The sequence below is a fragment of the Protopterus annectens genome, chromosome 14.part0, assembly GCF_019279795.1.
Source record: "Protopterus annectens isolate FY-2018-M chromosome 14.part0, PAN1.0, whole genome shotgun sequence".
Classification (NCBI taxonomy): domain Eukaryota; kingdom Metazoa; phylum Chordata; order Ceratodontiformes; family Protopteridae; genus Protopterus; species Protopterus annectens.
The window spans coordinates 844,436,718-844,460,981 of record NC_056748.1 but is presented as its reverse complement, the minus strand read 5'-3'; positions in this window follow the sequence as shown (position 1 = coordinate 844,460,981).

Below are 24,264 nucleotides of genomic sequence, written 5' to 3'. Positions count from 1 at the left end.
GGCAGCACATAGCAAGGACAGTGCTAAGTTGATTAACTATTTTCAATTAAACCATATGTTTAGGAGTATACGGTTCCCTATCAGAAGCCTGAAACACTATAAGCTTGAAAATCAAAATCCTGAAACCAAAAGCCTGAAAATTCAAAATCCCGAAAACCCAAAATCCTGAAACCCAAAATCCTGAAAACACAAAATGGACATACTGACGTCATTGTGGCTTTGCTATTGGTTAGCCCTGTGGTGTTAGGTCATGTGTTGGGTTCAGGTAAGTGTGCGGTTGGTTTTATGTTAGGGTTAGGGGCGGTTTAAGTGAGTTAGGGTTAGGGAGCAGGTTAGGCATGTATGCAATAGTGACAAATATTGGGGTTAGGGGTGGTTTAAGTGAGTTAGGGTTAGGGCGCGGGTCAGGTGAGTGTGCGATATTGACGGACCTTAGGGTTAGGGTCAGGGTCAGTTGGTAGATATTAGTGTCCTTATAGTGACATATTTGCATTATTTGTGTTTTCAGGATTTTGAGTTTCAGGATTTTGGGTTTTCGGGATTTTGAATTTTCAGGCTTTTGGTTTCAGGATTTTGATTTTCAAGCTTATAGTGTTTCAGGCTTCTGATAGGGAACCGAGTATACACATGTTTAACAGCAGAACATTCTGGCTTTCAGTTCCAGTTCTATTAGCAATATCAGTCATAAGTGGAAGCCTACAAAAAGCATCTCGCAGAATGAAAAAGAATGAGGACATTATTTTATCCATTTCCATTTAACAGCTTCTCCTTCCAGATGCATTGTCTAGCCAGTCTGTGCTTTAATGAATAAACTTAAAAAAAAGGCAGGCAAGAAACCGTTGCTAAAAACAGTTAAGTGCAAAAAAAGATTATATGTATAACTAGGTAAAGTACTAGGCTAGGTACTCTTGCAGGCTATTTTAAGCCTAGCCAATTTTCCCTCAAAGGTAAAATTAAACTGTGTGTCTTTGAGGTAAGCACCTTAGCCATTATGCCAACTTCTGCTGAACTATTCCATGTATTTGAACTCAACATGCCACTTCAACCTACATCAAACCATCCTCAAGATGAAAATCATGAGTAATACATTTTTGTCACGATTAATGTATAATGACTTCAACAGAGAAATTAATGTGGTATATGTGATGAGCCATTTCATCTCCCTTTGCTACATGTGTTGTTGAGGAAACCCTAGCAGCACATTTTGTATTGCTAAAATATATTCTTAGTATCCTTTCAAGAAAACTAATGTAAGCAATGTAATTCAGTAATTAAAAGTAGCTAACTTAAAATAACCCCCTCCCTAAAACTGGAAACACAGAAGAAAATATTTTCTGAAGAATTGAGAAGCTTCAAATTTACCACCCTACAGTTGTACACATTCTGGGGCTATGCCCTTTCACAATTAAGGAAGCATTTCCATGAAATGTAACTAAGTGATGTAAAAAGGGCCATTCGAATCACACATTATTTGTTTCCAGAGTTATGCTCGAATTAACTTTTTTTTTCATCAAATGAACCAAAATGCATATCATGTCTAAAAAGAAAAACAACAACTATCTTTACAAAGTAAGTGAAATGAAGATAAAAAAATGTACATTAAAACAAAGAAGTGAAGAAAATGCATTATTGATCTAAACAGCTTTGGGAGTGATGTATTATTGAGCTATAAGCATGAAGATAAACACAAACTAAAAAGAGAAGTAAATATTAGAAAATAAGACACAAATATAGGTGACTATATCAGTTGTGATAAAGTAAGTAGTAAGTATCTAGAAAAAAAAGCTGTTAGGAACTAGCTGTACTGGAAATCACCGAAACAGAAAGAGAAAAATAAGAAAAAATCTGCTATTGACCAAATACAGTCCTAGTCAAAATATGCAATCCTTATTTTCTTGACAATAAAAACATATTGAGATGGTGAAACAAGTGAGAGGAGAGCATTTGTCAGCCCAGTGCTTGCCTGTGTACGTTGGACCGTTTCCCTGATACACCTGTTACTATGGAAACCCAGACCTGTGTGCAGTTGACAGCTAGAATGGACAGGAGTACTTCATTGACTGCATTAATTTAATTCAGAACCACAATGGAAGTGGACTAATAGATCTGCTGCTTTTTGAAAAAAGTATCAGTTCCTCCTGCACTGTCCTCAACCTCTAGTCCTCAGGTTCTAGTGTGGAATAAAATAATATAATTTCTGCTTTTCTTCTTGAAGATGTTCCTGCCATTACCCGTGTCTTCTTCCTGTCAGAAGTTACCACTATATAACACGGTAAGTATTAATAAATGGTAATAAAAACAATGCACAGTTGAAATAATGTGCAATTAAAAAAAACCTGACCATTAGTTAAAAAATGTTTGGCTGGAAGCCTTCTGAGGGGTACAAAACATACAAATATCAAGCAAAAATAAATACTTAAAAATAGAGCAATTAGTTAATACATTTTATTTCAAATTTAAAATTCACAATACTTCCTTATATCTTAATGTGACACTTATCCTAACCCTATAATCTCATTTTTTTCTTTAAAACAACACCTTTTAAATCAGAATAATAAAGTTTATGACAGTTAACAAAATAAGCTGCAACAAAAATAAGAAGATTTACATTTTTAACATCCCAAAAGAGGTCCTGAATTTGTAATTTGGATGCTGTTACAGCTTCGCCCACATAGGCCTGATAAGTACAAAACAACATGTACATAACAGAATTCTAAGCTAATATTATAAATGCTACTTTCATGAAAAGCCTTAAAACTGATAACAATGGATCCTTAAAATATACTGTTCCAAATACCGTGATCATATAAAGTCATACTTTATGTACTCAGGTTATTTCTATGCCTATAAGCATAATGCATTGACTAAGAAATAATGTAATTCATAAGCATATTCTGCAACTTCAGAAGACTGGTTGACAAAAAGAACCCAGATAAAGCCAAAAAACAATTGATAAAAATCTTGCTGTTCTATGGAACATAACCCTACATAACTACATATGTGAAGTGCCTAGATGTAGTGCAGGTATGCAAATGAAGCTATTATTGAGATGTATCATCATCAGACATCACAGTATGACAGTAGAGAGCAGCTGCCACTCACAAAAACACTGAGCCACAAACACATTCTATGATTGGGCCACATATACTGATGCTACTATGCTCCCACCAATGGGAGCAAGTACAGCAACCAAGCCGATCATTAGAATATTATGTAAATTACCCCATTCAGCACATACATGGCAAATGAGGAAGTACATTTCATGAATTGTTCACTGTCATGTCTGGGTGTCAGGAAAAACCCAGTGGTATACCATTATCCTCTGAGATTTTATATTTCTTAATACACATCACAGCACTATCAAGATACACTGTACTATGACCACTAAAAGTAATATCTATGGAATATATCAACTGATGTGAAGACAAACACACAAAATACTACCTACATTCTTAGCATCACTGAGGTGAGACATCTGCCGAAATTCCCATGCAAGATGTTTGATGCTTATGATATTGTAAAAGTATGGAGACACACTAACTACAATCTGGGGCACTGTTCAACTGCTAGAGACATAAGAGGCTCAAGGCATAGTTTGTATGTGTGTATGTATATATATATATATATATATATATATATATATATATATATATATATATATACATATATATATATATATATGTACATGGGTCTACCTGACATTGACAACAGTCCAGAATGCCAACAACCATATGGCCAACACCATATGATTGACATTCAGAATGCCAGCAATGTGAAACTGGCATCTCACTATAGTGCGGAATGGAAAGATTTCTATTCCTGCACTGTAGTGTGATCTCGGAGTTGGTATATTAAAGTTACTGGGGTGTGGGGGAGGGCAGAGCCCCCCTGGGGATGCAGGGAGGCATAGCCCCCCCTGCTAGCAGTTGAAAGGAAAATTTATTTTCCTTTTTCATGGTCTATTTACAATGTCGAGATTTCGGATGTTGGTCATATGGTGTCGGTCATATGGTTGCCAGCATTCTGAAATTTTGGCATTGTGAAGTAGATCCATATATATATATATATATATATATATATATATATATATATATATATATATATATATCCTGTAGGGAAACTGTGGATAAAATATCAAATGATTACATAGTCTGTGGCATTCCAGTTAAATAAATGTGTGCACACTATATGTACACTGGTATGCACTACTGAGCAATATAGTAGCTCTTTGAGTTTATTTGTATGTGACATACATGTAGGTGACTGATTTTTATGAACTGCACTAAATTTAGACAACATGTATGATACACAGTGCTCACTGTGTTTATGAATACACTAATAAGTTATCACTTATACATACATACACACACACACACACACATATATATATATATATTTATATATATATATATATATATATATACACACACACACACACACACACACACACACACACACACACACACACACACACACACACATATAGGTAAGAAAATGCACGCTTATTGCATAAGAAATGCATCAAAAGTTTGTTTTCTTTCATTATAGTCCAATACTTCAGCATTACTGTCATCAACTATACTCATACCTCTCAACCCCTTAGTGCAAGAAGTCTGGACAAAGCCTGAAATAATGGGGGGGACAAAGGCCTAAAAATAGGGATAAATTTTAACTACTGTGCTTATGGTGCAGTGGTTATTGTTGTTGCCTCACAGCAAGAGGTTCTCTGGTTTGATCCTTGGCTGGGGTGCCTTCTGTGCGGAGTCTGCATGTTCTCCCTGTGGTCGCATGGGTTTCCTCCGGGTACTCCGGTTTCCTCCCACACCCCAAAGACATGCTGTAGGTGGACTGGACACTCTAAATTGGACCTAGGTGTGAGTGTGTGTGTGTGTGTGTGTGTGTGTGTGTGTGTGTGTGTGTGTGTGTGTGTGTGTGTGTGTGTGTGTGCCTTCTGTGGAAGGTTGGGTGCCGGGCTGGCAACTTGACACCGTAAAACTCCTCTGCCAATTATGAGCGGACAGGTGTTCCTCTGTTGCGACCCCTAACCGGGAAAAGCCGGAAGAAGAAGAAGACTTATGAACTTAGGAAGTTGCTAGAATAACAGGATTTATGCTAGCATTCAAGTACTGGAGGATATCTAGTCTAAAACTTAAATGTATGTCATGATTTAGTGACTTCAATCCTCACTGATTTGCCAGAAAATTACAAATTTTATGAGGAAAAGACCAAAACTATGAGGCAAAAATCTGGACATTCTGCAAATATTTGGACACTTGAGAGTTATAATAATATATCTGCAAACAACATAGTGAGATTAGACGACAGCAAAATAAATTAATTGGGGTAAAATGTTTGCTATACTTATTTAACCATAAACTGCTTTCTCTTTTACTAACACACTCTATTTCCTTTACTATAGTATTCTTTCCAATATTTTCTGTGTCATTCATTTTACAACTTTTTGTAAACAGCCTGGATGCTACCTGATAACAATTCATCATCAGATCCCTCCACTCAATCCATGCTATTCTGGCACATAAAACTTCCTTATATACTAACAATGACCATAATTTTAGTGGATGACAATTACTGCCCTCTAGAAAGATATTTAATTCTGTACATTTCTCATGCTGTCAATACAGTGATGGGAATCGGACAAAAATCAGTTCAATGAAGCCTATTAATACCTGAAAAACAATGACACTGTGTCATGGGAAGTTTGATGTTCCCACCTCAACCATAAATATACCGATGCTACCAAGCCTGGGAGAAAACAGAACTCATTTTGTCAGTGCTCCCCATTTTTGTGTTCTGTACTGCTAATAAGTACATCCAAAAAATCTTTGTTTTCATAAATCAGCAGTCTTATAAATAAATATTCATCAGAATTCATTGCAACAAGTACACATAAGCCATTTCTTGTGTAACTTTAAACTACAACACTGTTCCTACAATTTCTTGTGTTATTAATACTTTAGGTCAAGTAGAAATCAAATCTTTTATTTGGTATTTGTTAACAAATTCTATAAAATCTTCTATATGACCATGATCATTAATAATAAAATGAAATCATCTCTATGTATGTAAAACATAGCAATGGGTGACTTTCATGTGTAGACCTTTATGTGCATGTCACGTTAGCCCACGTTAACCTTTTTATATTCAGCAATGACCCAAACACAATGTTGCGTGGTACTCTAGCACCAGGATGTGCAGTACAGTGTAGGGCTCGCCTTGTGGCCATGCTGAATGCTAATAATGCAGCCTGGGGCATATGCTAATTAGTTATGTGCTTTCTCCCTGGAAATGGTTCCAGGAAAGCATCTGCATACAAAGTGATTCAAGAACTTTCTCAGCTATGCAGATGAGCACAATTGTCCTTACCACAGTGGGGTAATGAACACAGCCAAAAGGCCTTGTTCAGCTACAAAAAATGACCACAGTACAGGGATATACTAGATATGAGGGATTACTCTTAACATAACTGGTATAATAGCACTGACAGCTGTACAGGCATTGAAAGGGCGGACATTACACACAAGAGATTCTACATATCTGCCACAACTGCACCAACAGCAGAAATTGGGTGAGGTGGTGGTGGAGGTTGCTTTATCCAGGAATACTCTAAATCCATGTGGCTGAATGGAAATTCAACAAGTACAGGGATCAGGATGGGGGGAATACTAGATAGGGAAGGGCAGACAAGTGAGGGACAAGTACGCAGACTATGGTATGTGTTTGTATGTGTGCATATATTTGAAAGTATGCTTGCATGTGTGGGAGAGTGACAGGATGGATTCCAATGACTACAAGAGCAGCAGTTAACTACCATGATTTTAAGATCAGCAATGTTTTGCATTTAATGATAGTAACTGTGATTCAGAGACATGCAATATAGCAGATAATTAGATCATTTGTCATCGTGGATAAAACATCTTGGAATAAAAAAAAATACCATGTTGGGGTAGCAGGGTCTTTTTAGGGTGAACTGTATGCTTTATTGAATTTCCAAGTCTATGTAAAATAAAATAAGAAATGTTATAACTATATTTTTTTAGATGAGCAAAAAGTGAGTTTAGCATGTGACAGGACAAAGGCTGTTACAGCTACTGTGTTTTTATATTATAAATAAAGAGAATGAAAAACAAGTGTACAGTAAAGTAAAATATACTAAAACCTACACTGAAAATAAGCAAAAATGTACAACATCTGTAATAAATATCAGTAATCCAACCATCCACCCAATGCTGTTGGATCAAACCCAAAACCTATGCATGAACAGCTGACTTCACCCTCAGAGTTTATTAAAGATATAGAGAATGAAAGTAAATTGCCAGCTCTTTCTCCAACATCTTACATAGACTTCAGACAATTTACAGTCAGCAGTCCATCTCCCACATGTGTTTGAGATGTGGAAGGAAATTGGAATGGCTGTCAAAATGTCATAGTAACATAGGAAGGACATGTAGACACTAAACAGAAGGCACCTGCTTAAGATGACAATGTTACTAACTTTCCTAGAGTGCCACCAAGTAGCACATGAATCTTTTTAACCAATCACGTGCCTACAGCATACTTTGGTATTATATTTTGATATATAAGCTAGTCACATCCTCTTTTTACACAAAACAATAGTGTATGTATTTAGAACATACAGAGTACTGGAATAATATTATACAGTCAGATTTTTCCTCTGTACATCATTTTAAAAAATGCAGGCAACCATCTCTCAACCCTTGCTTTCTGACAGCATTGTACTTATATTTCATATACTTACTTTGTAGATCTTTATAGCACATGCCAGGTTACTATTCATCTGTCAAAAAAATCTAGCTTCAGCCACAGGTATGCCAATTATATTGCACTTATTTTGTAAACTTTATAAAGCTAACCATTCATCTCAAATTACATAATATTCTACAATTTGCTTATTCTTAACAAAAACATAATGGTGGGGCGTTACATAAAACCGTATATTAATGCAACTTTCTGTGGGTATAGTGAACAAGAGAAATAACTGAGTACACCTTCACATAAAAAAATATTATACGGGAGGATGGCATAATGGTTAAGGTGTTTACCTGGCAAACACAAGATGCAGGATTTGATTCTCATGTGGGGTAATTGGCTAGGCTTAAAATGGCCCACAAGGGCAATTAGCCTAGTATGAACATATGCAAGACTATAAAAGTGAGTATGAATTTTGTTGAGATTAATATATTTGCCACAAATGTGTTGTAAAAGTTGGATGAAAGACCTAGATGCAAGTATCAAAACCTGATCTCTCCCATATCTTTTACCATGAACCCTTATAACCTTTATATAAATGAGTATTCACTCACATGTAATCTTTTTTCTCTCCCCACACTTGTCTTCACTTTCTTCACTTCCCAGTTTATACCCTTATTCCTTGTATCTGGAAACATTGATATCTGCTATACAATTACTATCCGTCTCATTTCCTGTACTGTCACATAGCCTGTGTTGCAACTAATCCATTCTCCATGTCTCTCTCACGCTTTTCCTGTAAGCCCCATGACCAGGCTTCTCTCTTGGAAAGTTTGGGTTGCAGATGATGTGGGATAATGCAAAACAAGCAGAACTATTTCAAGATTAAATAATCCATGGAAAAAGAAAGGCCTGTTGCCCCAGTAAAAATTCTTAAGAAAAATAACAATAGGCTCTTAATAAGAATAATATCATGTTTGTTATTCTGTAAGACTTAAATTATTTTTGCCTAATAACACAATACATTTTAACCGAATAAGTGGAAATGTACACAACCACTGTATACCAGTATGTAAACAGGCTGTGTAGATTCAGCTGCCCTGTAGGAACAAGTGCAGGGCAAACCTCAGTACAAACCCTCATTTTAGAACTATATTATCAAGTACTAATCTATGAACAGACTTTACAATAAAAGGAAAATAACTTTGATCAGAATTAGGAAGAGTAATCCCCAGAATGTTAGAACCCTTGTTTATGAAATAAACAACTCATGAGCCTGATAAAATCCACCATATTCAAGTCTGAGCTAAAATAACTACCCAGGCTAAAGGTAATCACAAGGCCTTTTTTTCTTCAGTTAAGTTCATATTCTCAAAACTCAATGCAACAATGTGCTGAGATGATTGTGAATGATACCTATAGGGAGGCTGAAGAAAATGCAAACCTACTGGTTGATAAGTTTAGCTCTAACTTTACCCCTCTTTTTCCTCCATCTCATATTTATATTCATCATGATATACATGAAATTTGCTTGCCTCCAGCTATCACACAACACTAAGTCCTAAAGGCTATCAAAAGATAAAAATACTGCATAAATGGGTCCTGACAATATCCCTGCATGCATCTAAAATTGGAAGAAGCCCAATTTAAGCACAACCCTAACAAGCCTCTTCAGTCTCAGCCTCCATACAGTATTTATACTAAGTGAATGGAGAATAGCTACTGTCATTCCTCTGCATAAGAAAGGATGATCTGCAGTCCTAGGCAATTACAGACCCATAATTCTGACCAGCCTCATATGCAAAGCCATGAAAAAAGTTATCATGGAACTAATCAATCAGGAAATGGGGAAACTCTAAATACTGGACCAGTCTCAGTTTGGATTCATCAAGAGTAGGTCATAGTCATGCTTACTCAATCTGGTAGACTTTTTTGAAAAAGTCACCAAAACAATCAATGTAGGCAAAATGTGATCCTCGGCCTGGACAAAGCTTTTGACACAGCTCCCCACTCAGCAATAGCACAACAGCTAAATAAACTGGGGAAAATACCCTTATGATTCCCAATGGATTGCCAATTGGCTCATTGATAGGATGCAGGAAATCAAAACTGGGGAAGTTACCACCACAGAGAGACCAGTCACTAGTGGAGTCCCCCAGGTTCTATGCTGGAACTTCTCCTGTTTGGCATCTATTTTCTGAAGTAAAAGCCAATACTAAAGGGCCCTGGCTGACCAAGTTTGCAGATGACTGCAAGCTAGGAGCAGTCATTTAATCCCCAAATGACTTAGCCATCATGCAGAAAGGTTTGACACAAAATAGGGTGCCAAAATCATGGACTGAAACTAAATGCCAAAAAAAATCCAGTATGTAATCCTTTGGGAGGGCATGTACCCCAGGGAACAACCACGCTGACAATACAACCCTAAGAGTCAACCCAGTTGTTCAGGATTTTGGAACTTATGTGAACAGTGACCTAACTTTTGACCAACGTGTAATAACTGTTGTAAGAAAGACCTTCTACACTGCACAGCTTATAAATAAAGAGATTGTGTCCAGATCCAGGGATGGCATTGTCATCCTTTATTTAGTCTTCATTAGGTCAGTCATTGAGTTTAATGCTCCCTTTGGCATGTATTTGTCATGACATATGCAACAACTGGAACACCCACAGAAATGCCTTACTAAAAGATTTCAAGGCTTAAACAACATGTCCTACATCGACAGGCAACATCCTGTCACTGAACTCTGTATCCTTCAGACTGCTAAGAGATGACCTGTGTCACACATACAAGATGTCATCCAACCCACCACTGATGGATTTACTCCACATCAGCAAGTCAAATGGCATCAAAAATACTCAGTTCAGGGATCTAAACAACTTCTGCAACATGAACAGAATGGTTTGGGGGGACAGGCATAGCTCCTAGATGGATACTAGTGCTATGGAACAGACTCCCCATGTACATAAAGCAAAGTTCATCCCCACCATATTCGAGTGCAACTTGGATCTATGGATGGGAAACACCAATTTACCACAGGATAGACAGAAGCAGCTCCCAAATGCTTTATCCTATGCATTGGATCCCCTCAAATTATATATGATATGATCCCAGTTATTCTCATTAGGGGTACTATATAATTATTGACAATGGGATGGGTAATGGCAATCTCTATCCAAATTGGATAGGTTAATTTGACACTAAAAGGGGAACTGACTAGGATTAAAATGGCCCACAAGGACAGCTAGCCTAGTACTTACCTATGAATCATTGTACCTATGAACATAAGTAAGACAACAGTCTCATAAGACAAAAGCCCGAACACTGACATAATATTTTTCATAGACTTTAAGCCATTTTATGCTCATATATATGCATAAATATTTGTGCAAAAGCTAGAGGTGAAATTATGCTGTATTCCTGCATTACAGTCAACAGTGGGTGTAGTGGCTTAATCATACTTATATATTTTTGTTTGACTACTGGTGATGCTGTTAGAACAGCTATTAGAACTTGCGTATTATGGTAAAAAAGTACAGAAGTTCTAATAAAATGCGTTTCCTTCTGCTTTGTTAATCTTTGAAACACAGTACATGTTCTTTTCCCTTTTCAAGATAGACCACCTGTTGTATGTATTGACTGTTGGCCAGTGTTATTTCTGCTGATCATTATATACATTTTGCCCCTGTTAACATTGTAGAATGGCTTACTCGGAAGAAGTCTTTGTTGACTCTTGATAACAGCAATAAAGAGTTGAAATAAACAGGTTGGGTCTTCTTTTTTTCCATGTATATATACTATACCCACACACACACACACACACATATAAATACATATATCAACCAGGTATAGATACTGCAACCACTGGGCCTGCATTTAACAAAAATTCCATAATCTGCAGTACAATGAAAATTGTTGGTCCAGACAGTGCACCACTCCACACTGCTATATTTTTTACACCATAGGTACAATTTGGCTATGCTCAAAGATCACCTGATATTGTTTATGTATATTAAACGTTTTTGTATACTCTGCACTTCACCACTTGCTGGATTTTTATTCCATGGGGACAGAAAGCCTACAAAAAAGGTTCTGAGGTCTCAAACTTTACTTACCTTTCACCTTTTTTCCTCCTAGTTGCGCACATCCATGAGCTCTGCAAAAAAAATGAGCACAGTGACTTCTTTTCCACTGTATGCTATTTCTCTGGATGCATGTATTATTTGAAAATGGAAATCACCTAGCTTTAAGTGACTACTGGCCCTGCATATAAAAAGGTCTATATTCATCAAGAGGAAGAATGGGGGCTGGTCACATTAATCACACATATATGAATATAAGCAGGCACTGCAACCTTTTTTGTTATACAACAGAATATTAGCCTTTCATATTATATGTCAAGAGATAATGATCCTCATAAAAATGGGAACAGCCTCTCATACTACACGTGATAGACTGGAAATAGTTCTGTAATAAAGCTTTCATGCTTGGCTCCAAAAAAATATATGCCCCAGTGATGCAGACATAGCCTCTCATTTTACATGTGTTACAAAACAGACTAATAAAGTCTGGTGATAACCTAGTAAAAAGAGGCATTGTCAATGTTCAAAGTGTAAACCACTTTATTAGATGGACCTGTTGAAGCTCAGGCAAAAGCGTTTTCTTAAATATGGTTTTATAGTTGTAGCTCAGAATGCATGGTCTTGGTTTGTTTGTTAGAAGTTAAAAATAAAAATAAAACTTTTTAACCAAAAATGAGGGTCCACAGGCCACTGTCCTGGTTAAACCTCATGGGTCTTTCAGGAATATTCAAATAAGGGACTAACCTCTATGTTTTGGGATTGGTTCCTTCTTTTTCTATCTCCCAGAATTTCCTCCAATCATCTACCATGATCCCTCCCACCATTGTCTGTATCTGCCTTTACATAACTGACCTGTTGAATGTAAATGTATTAAAACAAGAACACTCATCAATCTACCTACTTAACTGAATAAACCTCTGGAAACTTCAACAAGCTGTCTTTATTCCTTCCACTGGGAGGGTATCAGAGAGAGTGTCCTATATCTGCTAGATAAAGTGATTTTATCTGCACTTATCCTTTATACTCTGTAAACAGCCAGTAGGAGACAAAGAAGTAATTTGGTTTCTAGGTTGGGTAAATGGGCCAACAGCCTTATGTGGTTAGAAAATAAATAAACAAACTATACTTGCACTCTGCAGCGGACTAAAAGGCATTGACATGAAGTGCCTTTGCTGACATCCAGGAAAATTGTTTGTTAGTACTGATAATAATCAAAACTCCTAAGAGTTTGGTGAGCAGCAAAAATAATTGTGTTTTCAAAATGGCCCTCTAATGAAGTTGTCATTGGCGTGGTTAATGTTAAATCTTCATGAATGTATTCACAGACCACATGGCCAGGGTTAATGACAGTACTAAAATTACCAGAACAACTTTTAGCTACATATGTTTAAGAATTCATTATGTGCTTTTCTAATATATTTCATACTGTGCACCTCTCACTGCTGTGTCAGTAGCAGCTTGTACTTCTGTAAAGCTGATATACATGTTCTTCTAGAAACATAAATTGCTTTCTGGAAGCAATGCCACATGACAGTATATTTTTATAAATCTGTATGGAACTCTGCTTTCCTAGTTCCATAAACAGCTTTAATAAGAGAAAAAAGTAGTACAAATTGGGACAGAGAAGGTGTGTTCTGTGCTGCTTCAAGAATGTGTTATCGCAACAAAAAGCATAGATAATGGCTTCACATCTAAATATGACTGTGCAGTGTTCCATGCTCAGTTTCCTATCTTACAGTATCCCATAACACATTTTACCATTATGGATAATAAAATAGGTACAGTCCTAGAAAACATTTTTTCCAGGAGGCCTCTGCCTTATTAATCTTCCTAATATGAAGATTCTGCTTCCACACTGCTGTTGTCTAAATTCACTGCATATAAGGATGCACCACATCACAGACAATGGAATAAGGCAATTTTCCTTTTCCTTAAGTCAGTGCAACATAGGAAATAGTATCTTAGGAAACGAAGTATGGGAGAAAGACCCACATCTTGGGGTATATGAAGTACAGCCCCCACCCAGAAAAAACTTCCAAATAGCTTTGTTTTTGTGATGTTTTTCTGGTGGTTAACTGGTATTTTTGGATTCTGTGATCAGGAAGGTTGGTCAATATATCATTAGAACAACCTAGAAACCAAATCACATCTCTAAAAGGATGGTACTGTCATTCTTTATTATCCATTTTTAATTCAAGAAAAAATATTTAATGCAAGATGGAATATGTCACCAAAACTTGGCAAGAAATAAATAAGGGGTGTTTTGCTTTTGTGCATATGTTTGACAATTAGTTGGATAACATTTGGAGCAAAGATTAGCATTGCTGCCTTTTAACACTCGACCATCAGCTACCCAGTCTGCCTCTCAACTGGGATGCCTTCTTCATAGATCCTGCATTTATCTGATTGCGTTATTTCTGCCAGTTCTTGCCCCCCCCCTTTCCTTTTTGCGAAATGCCTGTAGGTTGTGTGTATGTTTGTGAGCACATGCATATGCACATGTCCTGTAACACACGGGCTCCCTCTGCTTTTCAGTATTAGATCTCTTTACCAAGTGAGTGCTAGGACAGGATTTGGGTCCCAGTTGTCCTTTAGATGGTTTACTCAGGTAATCAGGGAAGTGAGAATGTCCTTCTGAAAATGAAATGAGGGCAATAAGGTGCTAAGGGAATGATGTGATAATGTCCTTCTGAAAATGAAATGAGGGCAATAAGGTGCTAATCAAGTCCCGCATTATTTTATCCCCAAAATAGCATGACTGCTTGATTTAAATTGTTGCATTAACACTGTAGCTGAGCATCACAGCTAACCTTACTAGTTGTATGGATGAGGATGCAATACCTCACAAACAGGCAAATAGAACTTCAATGAATTCTAATCTGTCACAGCTTATAAAACACAACTACATTTTTTTCATTGGATTACACTACATAATATGCTAGGCTTTGTGACCTTTGCATCCCTAACAAAGATAATATATCACACACCAAGGCTGTATCTAAAAAGCAAAAATAAAGTTAACTTGTTTATCCAGGTATTTCTTTATATCCATTGGGCCTCCACTACAGGATGTTTGAGATTTTATACAACCAAAATATTAGCATGGCTGGGTCTTTCCAGCAGTTTTAACTGAATGGTTTTGTCTGTATGACCTTTTTACCTTTGGTTTGGAAATCTGTCTGTTTACCTTGTGGCCCAACTTCTTCAGTAGTTGTGTTTTTGTTTGTACTCAGAGATCAGCTCCTATGGCTTTCTCATGAGGACTTTTGCAGTCAGCAGTTTTTCAGGTCTGTAATGACATGATCAGTTTTGAGCATATTCCCTTCAATGTTGACATTTAACATGTAATCCCTTTTCCCAAAGTTTAAGAAGCTACATATTTATCAATGAATCAATTAAGAAGAGGACATGTTGGCTGACAAAACATAACTAGAAGCAGTATGAATACAAAACATAACTCCAATGGAAACAGTATAATTGTATTTAAGTGATTTTTTTACTTTGTATATTTTAATGGTCTGAAGAAGCAGCATCTAGGCTGTGAAAGAGCTTACCATACTGTAATAAAAGTTCCTTAGCCATGTCTGCATAACTCGTGGTTTTATTTGTTTTAGTTATCAATGAATATCAGATTGTCAATATAGAAACAATGGGAATCCATCCAATCCATTTTGTTGAATGGCAGCATCTGTTTAGCTATGTGGTGCAGAAGGCTGAGCCCCAGCTATGACTCTGGACAGCTGGGTTCATTTTACAACATATTTATTTATATATTTATAAACACACAAACACACGCACACAGTGCTTTGCAGTTATTGCACTCTAATCTAGGACTTCTATGCAACATGCATAGAGAGAAAGGTACTAGTTTACTTTCTCATTGAAAGCAGCCTCTGATGTGTTCTATTTGCTCCCCATACCATCTGGTTGTCTCAATATCTGGCATTTGTTCTACTGCTACAAAGGAAATACATTGCCCATAAAATGAAAGCAGCCACTGATATGCTTCTATCTGTTCTCATAATTTCTTATCAGCAGTCTACACTACTATATGGTTACCACAATATAGTGTGGGGTAACTGTCTCACACATGCACATCAGATACATTGCTTTCCTAAAAGTAGTTTCAGATATCTTGCTATCTGCCCCCACTAGTCTTATCAGCAATCAGTGATATATGGTTGTTCCAATATAGCATATGGCCTTTGTTCTACTCTCACAGTGTAAACATGTTACTTGTCAACTCAGAGGAGCCTTTGAAATGTCATTATTTTGCACTTATTTTATAAGAAATGTCACAAAACTGGATGAGCATTATGAGTGATACTGAAGTATTTGTTGCTCATTATTAATTCATCATACCACGTGGGATCAGTATAAGTAAAGATAAATGAATGTTCTGTTTGTGGCACTGTCTATGTCATCAGTACATTCATTTACCTGGTGTCCTTTCAGCATATTTTAATTAAAATACGTGCCTGAAAAAGAAAACTGTCTCAGCTGTTTGAATCTTCTGACAATCTCACTGAACACTAAGCGACAACTGATTACTGGTATACACTGACATCATGCACTTCTAAACAAATGACATCACGTCCACCACCACATAGTAACAGGCCTCTGATTGGTTAGTCATGACCTGTTACTATTTGTTAGGGATAAAATGGAGACAGCATGCCAATTAATAGCATGCAATCCCTTACTTCTAAAATTGTAGCATACTTTTAAAACAAAAAACAGAAGACACTGCAGAGTAATCATAGCACTTGGTTTACTACCATGGCTACAATTTTTTAAGATAAACCATTTTTGACCAGGTTAGAAGGTATTAGATCTATGATGTATGTGTATGGTCATTTTTGGAAGCTCTAATACACTTTCAAATCTCCTAGTAACTTCTTATGCCTTAGACAAGCATGATGTGAGAGATATGACCATTACTAATGCTAAAATGGATTACTTCTAGCATTGACAAGAACCATTAAGTGGGTCTACTGGGAAGTACAGCCAATCATGTCCTGCACTGGGATGACCACACTCTGTCCCTTTATGTTCTCAATCATCCTTGATATGAAAATTCAGTTCATTTCATTCTTAGAATTTTGTCATCCTAAAACCAGTTTAGTAAAATCCCATTTCTGCTGACTTCCCTCTGTTCTACTGCAAGTATAGATCCCCTCCTTACATAATCTTCCCCAGTTTAAGGATATGTTCTTTCACTTTGAAGCTGGGCTGTCAGTTTGTCCCACCAAGAGACATGTATGTGAACTAGCCTGTAGCCTATCATCCTACTTTATAATCTGTCTAACATACAACAATGTTCATAATGTTTATACTTCTTACACTTTTAACATATGTGTGCAGACTTACAGCATAGCTTCAAGCTTGACTGTGGTACACATACTGCTTTCTTTACTCTGATGGAACATATATGAAAGTATTTTAACTCTGGCAATACTGCCTGACTTAGTGAAAGCCTTCGGTATGATGTGTAACAGGTTATGATACATAGGTTAGGTATGATGTGTAACATGATACATAGGTTAGGTATGATGTGTAACAGGTTGTGATACATAGGTTAGGTATGATGTGTAACAGGTTGTGATACATAGGTTAGGTATGATGTGTAACAGGTTGTGATACATAGGTTAGGCATGATGTGTAACAGGTTGTGATAGGTTAGGTATGATGTGTAACAGGTTGTGATACATAGGTATGATGTGTAACATGATACATAGGTTAGGTATGATGTGTAACAGCTTGTGATACATAGGTTATATACGATGTGTAACAGGTTGTGATACATAGGTTAGGTATGATGTGTAACAGGTTGCGATACATAGGTTAGGTATGATGTGTAACAGGTTGTGATACACAGGTTAGGCATGATGTGTAACAGGTTGTGATAGGTTAGGTATGATGTGTAATAGGTTGTGATACATAGGTTAGGTATGATGTGTAACATGATACATAGGTTAGGTATGATGTGTAACAGGTTGTGATACATAGGTTAGGTATGATGTGTAACAGGTTGTGATACATAGGTTAGGTATGATGTGCAACAGGTTGTGATACATAGGTTAGGTATGATGTGTAACATGATACATAGGTTAGGTAAGACCGCAGCTACTACTTTCGCAGCTTCTGCCCCTTACTTGTGACGTAATTAACTCCCCTCCCCCTCTGCCCTATTATCCTCTCCTACCTTATATCTATACCCCATTCTAGAGAACGCCATCTTTCTTCTCTCACCCCACACCTAGCTGCTGTGCCCCCTGCTCTGGAGCTTCCTCCTACAGTAAGTGTTTTAGATAACTGAAAGCAGTAGTATTGACTGTACCTATTTCTCAGTATTCCATACATGTTATATTGTTTTATTAGTTTTCAGATGTGATATCTCTCTGTGATAATAATCTTTTGGTCGCACTCGCTAAAGACTAACAGCGTTGTGCGTGTGAGTCCATTTCAATTTAGAAGTTCAATTGCTAGTGGTTCCAATTCAATTTGAAGTACAATTGTGTCTGAGTCCATTTCAATCAGAAGTACAATTACTTCTTGGCCCAGAACTGTTTGACTTATTTATTTTTGTTTCTTTGTCTTAACAACTATATATCTGCAAATTGATTGTTTTGATAATTGTTAAAAACTGTCGATCATTCTGCGTATCAGTGAATTGCTTAGTTTCATACTCTTGTATTGTCGCACATTCTGCAATTAATCTGAGCTGTGCACTTGCGACTGACTATTGTAACCTTTGTGGAAACTGCCCTACGTACTGGGCTTATCGCGTTCATTACGTGCTACCTTGATTCTAAAGTTTGTTCAGCAGGATACCATTTAGCTTTAAAGGATCTAATTTAGCAGAATACAAAGATCTTTATTTATTACACTGTTTATAGAGTTTGCTTAGCTGGATAGCGTAGTGCTTGTAATAGACTAAATCGGCTACCCACATAGTAACTTTAGTGCTGTGCACAAATAGAGGATTCCACACTTTTACGTGAACTGCTCTGTTCTAACGGATTCCCTAATACCCAATACTAGTTTATTGACATTATTTACGGATTGACCGGAATACACTATTTCTTTTTTGCCGCAAACGCTAACCTGGCGTTCCACACATGGCAACCTAACCGGTGACTGCTTTGCCACGGAGCTATTAAAGTCTAGGGTATAAGAAGGCTCCTAACTCACTGAGTTATTTATTTATTTATTTTTTTCTCCATTCCTTTACTGCCTATGAAGATAAATCACCTTTATGTTGACTGCATTTTTGTACATATATTAGCTCCAAACGATGTAGTGCTAGAGCCTCCACTGTTACAGAGCCGAGAAACACCTTTGGAGCTACTCTTTCCCTTTAGTTAGAACGTAGCTAGCTTATCTCATAATCACTGTGTATCTTCTTTACTCCCTCTACAGTGAATACATTAGTTGAAGTACTTGAATATTTATCCTAGTTTAAAACTTACATTACATTTAAAGGCCAGTAGCTTTATCTCTACCGTGCTACACCCTCTTTAAGAGTCAGTACTGGCTAAGTTATGAACTGGAATTAACTATATGCTACATTCTTAATATGTAAAGAACTGGCTTTAACTATATTTTAAAGTGTTACTATTTTGTAATTTCTTAGACATACCTGCTATAAGTTTACATTGTTGTGAGTTCTGCTGCACAAATAGAATACAGTATTTTTTTCCAACTGAACCTTCACATGATTCTGAGACTAAGTAAACGTTTTTGTTTTTGCATATGCTGTCTAGCTACTGTACTATTTTCCTCACTAGCTGTTTCTCTCTCTCTCCATTTGTACCAGCCTTCAAGGTCCTACATGTCCCTACACCTAACCTACTGAATGTATTCTGCCTACTGCCCAATGAATTAATACCGAGCAAAGAATTTCACTACCAGCTCCCTAGGTGACCTCCCTGAAAAGAAAGTGAAAGTATGTGATCCCTACTTAAAAGACTGTAGCCATAACACTGTGTTATATATACTGCTAGGTTAGGAAAGACCCCAGTCAGGGAAACCAGCAGCCAAACTACCCCGCTCTTCTAGCATTGCTCTTACCCCTACTCATATATTTTAGCCATTTATTCCTTTCCCCTTTTCTTCCCCACTCTTGTTCTTTTCTTAGACTCCTAGTACTCACAAACTCATCTCCCTTTCTCCCTCAACTAGATACCCCGTAGCTGACTTACATACTTGTAATTAGGTAGCTGACCACTAGGTGGCGCCTTTATACTAGATTTCTTGCCTTTTTAGTCTACACATTTCTCTTCCTTATCTCATTACATAGGCTCGATGACCTTTCCAAACCCTCCTTGCTCTATCAACCCGACTAAGTCCCCTGCTTCTCTTGTCCCACTGGCTTTCAAATCTTCTCTGTCTTAAGGCATCTTACATCACAGGCTACTCCTCAAATATACTACTTCCATTCTTTCTAAGCCTCTTATCACTCTTCCATACCTCTTATCTTCTGACTCACCTGCACTCTCCTTACTTCACTGATTGTCTCTCTTGACAACATACGCCTCTGTCTCAACCCGCTCCGTTCGCCCTACGGGCTCACTCCGCTCCCCTACCCTGCCCCCAAATTCCACCCGCCCCAGCACCTCTACATTTATTCCTAACTTACCCCTCCTACCACATCTATCATCCAATCTCAGCCCTCTCATTTACTACCCCTCCCCATTCTATTATCCAATCACAGTCCTGTTATAACTACCCTTCCCCAATTCTTTCATCAAATAATACTCCTCCTATAACTTCCACACCCACTACTACTCCTCCCACTCCAATTCCTAAACCTCTATACACTTAGTCTTCCCCTGTCATTGTCTTCTATTTTAACTTTATCCATCCATTTTCTGCACCTTCCCTTCTCAACTAGCATATTAAATTCCTTTCTCTCCCTCATTAATTACCCCACCCATTTCTAAACATGCCTTCCCAAGTTCCCTTCACTATCCAACTCCCCTGCTTCCTTCTCTTCTTACTAATACCTCTGTATCTTGCTACTGCTTACTCCCATAAAGCTCCCCAATTCATTCCTCCTACTCAAACTATCCCAAACACCCAACTTCAATCCTCCCTACTCTCTCCCTTCCACACCATATCCTCCTCCCTTATCCTTCCCAACCCACTGCACCTTTTCCATCTCAAGCTATTCCCTATCTCTATAAAAACACTCTCTCTTAAATTTCTGCTAACCTCTGATAAATACTTACCATGCAAACACCAAAGGCCAAAACCTATCACCTGTAACGTCCTAGCCTTATCTGGAGACATTCATCCAAACCCTGGCCCCTGCCTCAGCACAGACTACTCCATCCCTCCACCCTCTTCTTCTCCCACTATAAATAAGACTTCCTCCCCTTTCCCTTCTCCACCCACTACCCCTCTTAGCACTCTTAAGATCTTCACTATCAATGCCCAAAGCCTTAACAACAAATTTCACCAGGTCCAAGCTTGGATTAATCACAACCAACCTGACAGCTTAGCCATATCCGAAACCTGGCTAAAACCCCATATTTCTGACTCAGAAATCTTACCTCCTGGTTACCACATCCTCAGAAGTGACCGCATAAATAAAAAAGGTGGAGGCTCTGCTCTAATCTACTCCAATCTTCTCTCCTTAATACCTCTTCAAATCCATACCCCTCAATTCAAAAATTCTGAAATCACAACAGGCCTTCTCAGGTTGAATAAACATAAAAACATCTGAATAATTTCCATATACATCTCCCCTGGCAACAATATCTCCACCCTTGAAGATATTCTTCACTGGTCCTCAACTGAAATAAAATATGAAACCTTTATTCTAGGCAATGTCAATATTGACTGGAATAAAATCAACACGCCATCTCCTTCACTATCCATTAACCTTTATAACTTCACCCAAGTAATCCATTCAACAACTCACCCTAATAAAAACCACCCTCCAGGTTCCATCATAGATTGGATACTAGTCTCCCGTCCAAACAAAATCATTCTCTGTGGCACCATCCCTGACACCTTCAGTGACCATTTCCCTGCCTTCATCCATCGATCAACAAGCTCCATCCAACACCAACATGTCTATATTCAAACTCGTAACCTTAGCAACTTCAACCCTTTAATTTTTTCTAACATCTTTAAACAAATTAACTGGCAAATCTTAAACACTCTCCCTCTCGACAACGCTGTAGAGCATTTTAACTCTATCTTCTTAAATACTCTTAACTCCCTAGCCCCTCTAAGAAACAAACGAATCAAAGCCAATTCTGCTCCCTGGCTCCCCAAAGAAACTAAACAAATTATGCATCTCAGAGACAAATACTGGAAGCTTTACCAGAAAAGTAAACTGTCCTCTGCCTTGCTCCAATACACACAACTCCGCAACCAAGTAAAAAAACTTATTACCAAGGACAAAAAAAAACTACTATAATAAATTTCAGTCCAACAACAACAAGAACCCTAAACTATTCTGGAAATCAGTCAACTCCCTTTTCCATCCTGGATCTAGGAATAACCCCTGCCCTGATCCTAGTTTAACTGATAGTGAACTGTGCTCCCATTTCAACACCTTCTTTACCAAATCCATAGCTAAGCTAACCAAAACATTCCCAAATAAGAATCCACCTAACTCCCACCACACAACACCCAACAACCCAAATAACAATCCCCTAAATTTCCATCTCAAACCCGTATCCACCATTTTTATAAAAAAGATTTATCCAAATTAAAGCCTTGCTCAAATGCTCCAGACAACATACCCTCCTCCTTCCTCAAATGTGTAACTGAAGGTATTGCTCTCCCAATCAGTATCTTGATTAATAGATCCTTAAATTAATCATATGTGCCCAAACTCTGGCGTTCAGCCTACATTCTTCCTCTACACAAAGGAGGCAAAAACACCTCAATTTCTAACTTTTGCCCCATTGCCCTCCTCTCACCAATATCTAAAATCCTAAAAAAATGTGTCCACCACCAACTTATGCCTTACCTAATTCAGAATCACCTTCTAACTCCCACCCAGCACGGCTTCCGTCCTGGCCACAGTACCATAACTACCCTACTATCCTTCCTAGAAACTGTAAATCTAGCTTGAGACTCTGGACTCTTTGTATCCACAGTACTGCTAGATCTTTCTAAAGCCTTCAACACCATCTCCCATACACACCTTCTCCTTCATCTTGCCAACTTTAATCTCTCCCCTAATACTCTATCCTGGTTCTCCAGCTACCTATCTGACAGATCTCAAGCTGTCAAATGGAAGAACTCCTCCTCTTCCTTCTTGCCTACACCCACTGGCGTTCCTCAAGGATCCATCCTCGGACCCATGCTTTTCAACATCTTTATAAATAACCTTCACACCATCATCCCTGACACTACAGTCATCCAATACGCTGATGACTCTAGCTTGGTCTGTGCCGCCCCCAACATTCCTGAACTACTGACTAAAACTCAAATAGCATTTTCCACTACAGAGAACTGGATGCACCAAAACCACCTTTCCCTCAACTCCAATAAATCTAAAATAATAATTTTCCTCCCCTCCAAGGTTTCCTCCTTTGACAAAATCACTTTTAATGTCCTAAGCCAATCAAACACTGCTATAGAAGTAGTCCCCTCTGCAAAACTCCTTGGCATTACCTTAGACGAACACCTCAAATTTGATCATCACGTTCAACGTAACATAAAGAAAACCCACCAAAAGCTAGGTATGCTGTATAGGAACAATCCATTTCTTTCCAACTCCTCTAGGCACACCCTGGCAATCACCTACCTCCTACCTTCCCTTCTATATGGAGCCCCTCTACTAACCAATCTGTCCGCTTCCAACACCTCTAAACTTGAAGCTTGCTATAATAAGATCTCCAAATTTGCCACTAAATCCAAAACATCAACTCACCACTGCCTCTGCCTTCAATCTCTGAATTGGTTAGAACTCCTTAACCACCTAGACTATCTCCAACTAACCTGCGCTCACAGATTAATATTCTCCACTGATAAATGCCCAGCCTTAAAGAACATTCTTCCCCCTTATATCACAAATAGATCTCTGAGATCTGAACACCAAAACCTAATCTCCATTCACAAACCCAAACATCCCGCCGGCCAGCTTCTACTCTCCTTCTCTCTAGGTAAAAAATGGAACTCTCTCCCTCCTTCTCTTAGGACTATACCTAGCACTGAATCCTTCAAAAACCAACTCTTCCTACACCTATCTTCCAAATGGAAATGCTCCTGCTTTCACCCTACATAACTCTTCGCACTAAGCTCTCCATCCCCCTGCTCTACTTTACTCTTAACCTTATTTTAATTTCTCTAAAGAACCTGAACTAGATGACTTTAAATAAACTCCAAGCTTGCAAATATTGTGAATTTCCTAAGAGTAACAAAAAAAAAAAAAAAACATTGTGTTTTGCTTTTTTTTAAATTGTCTCATGATGTATATTACACTTG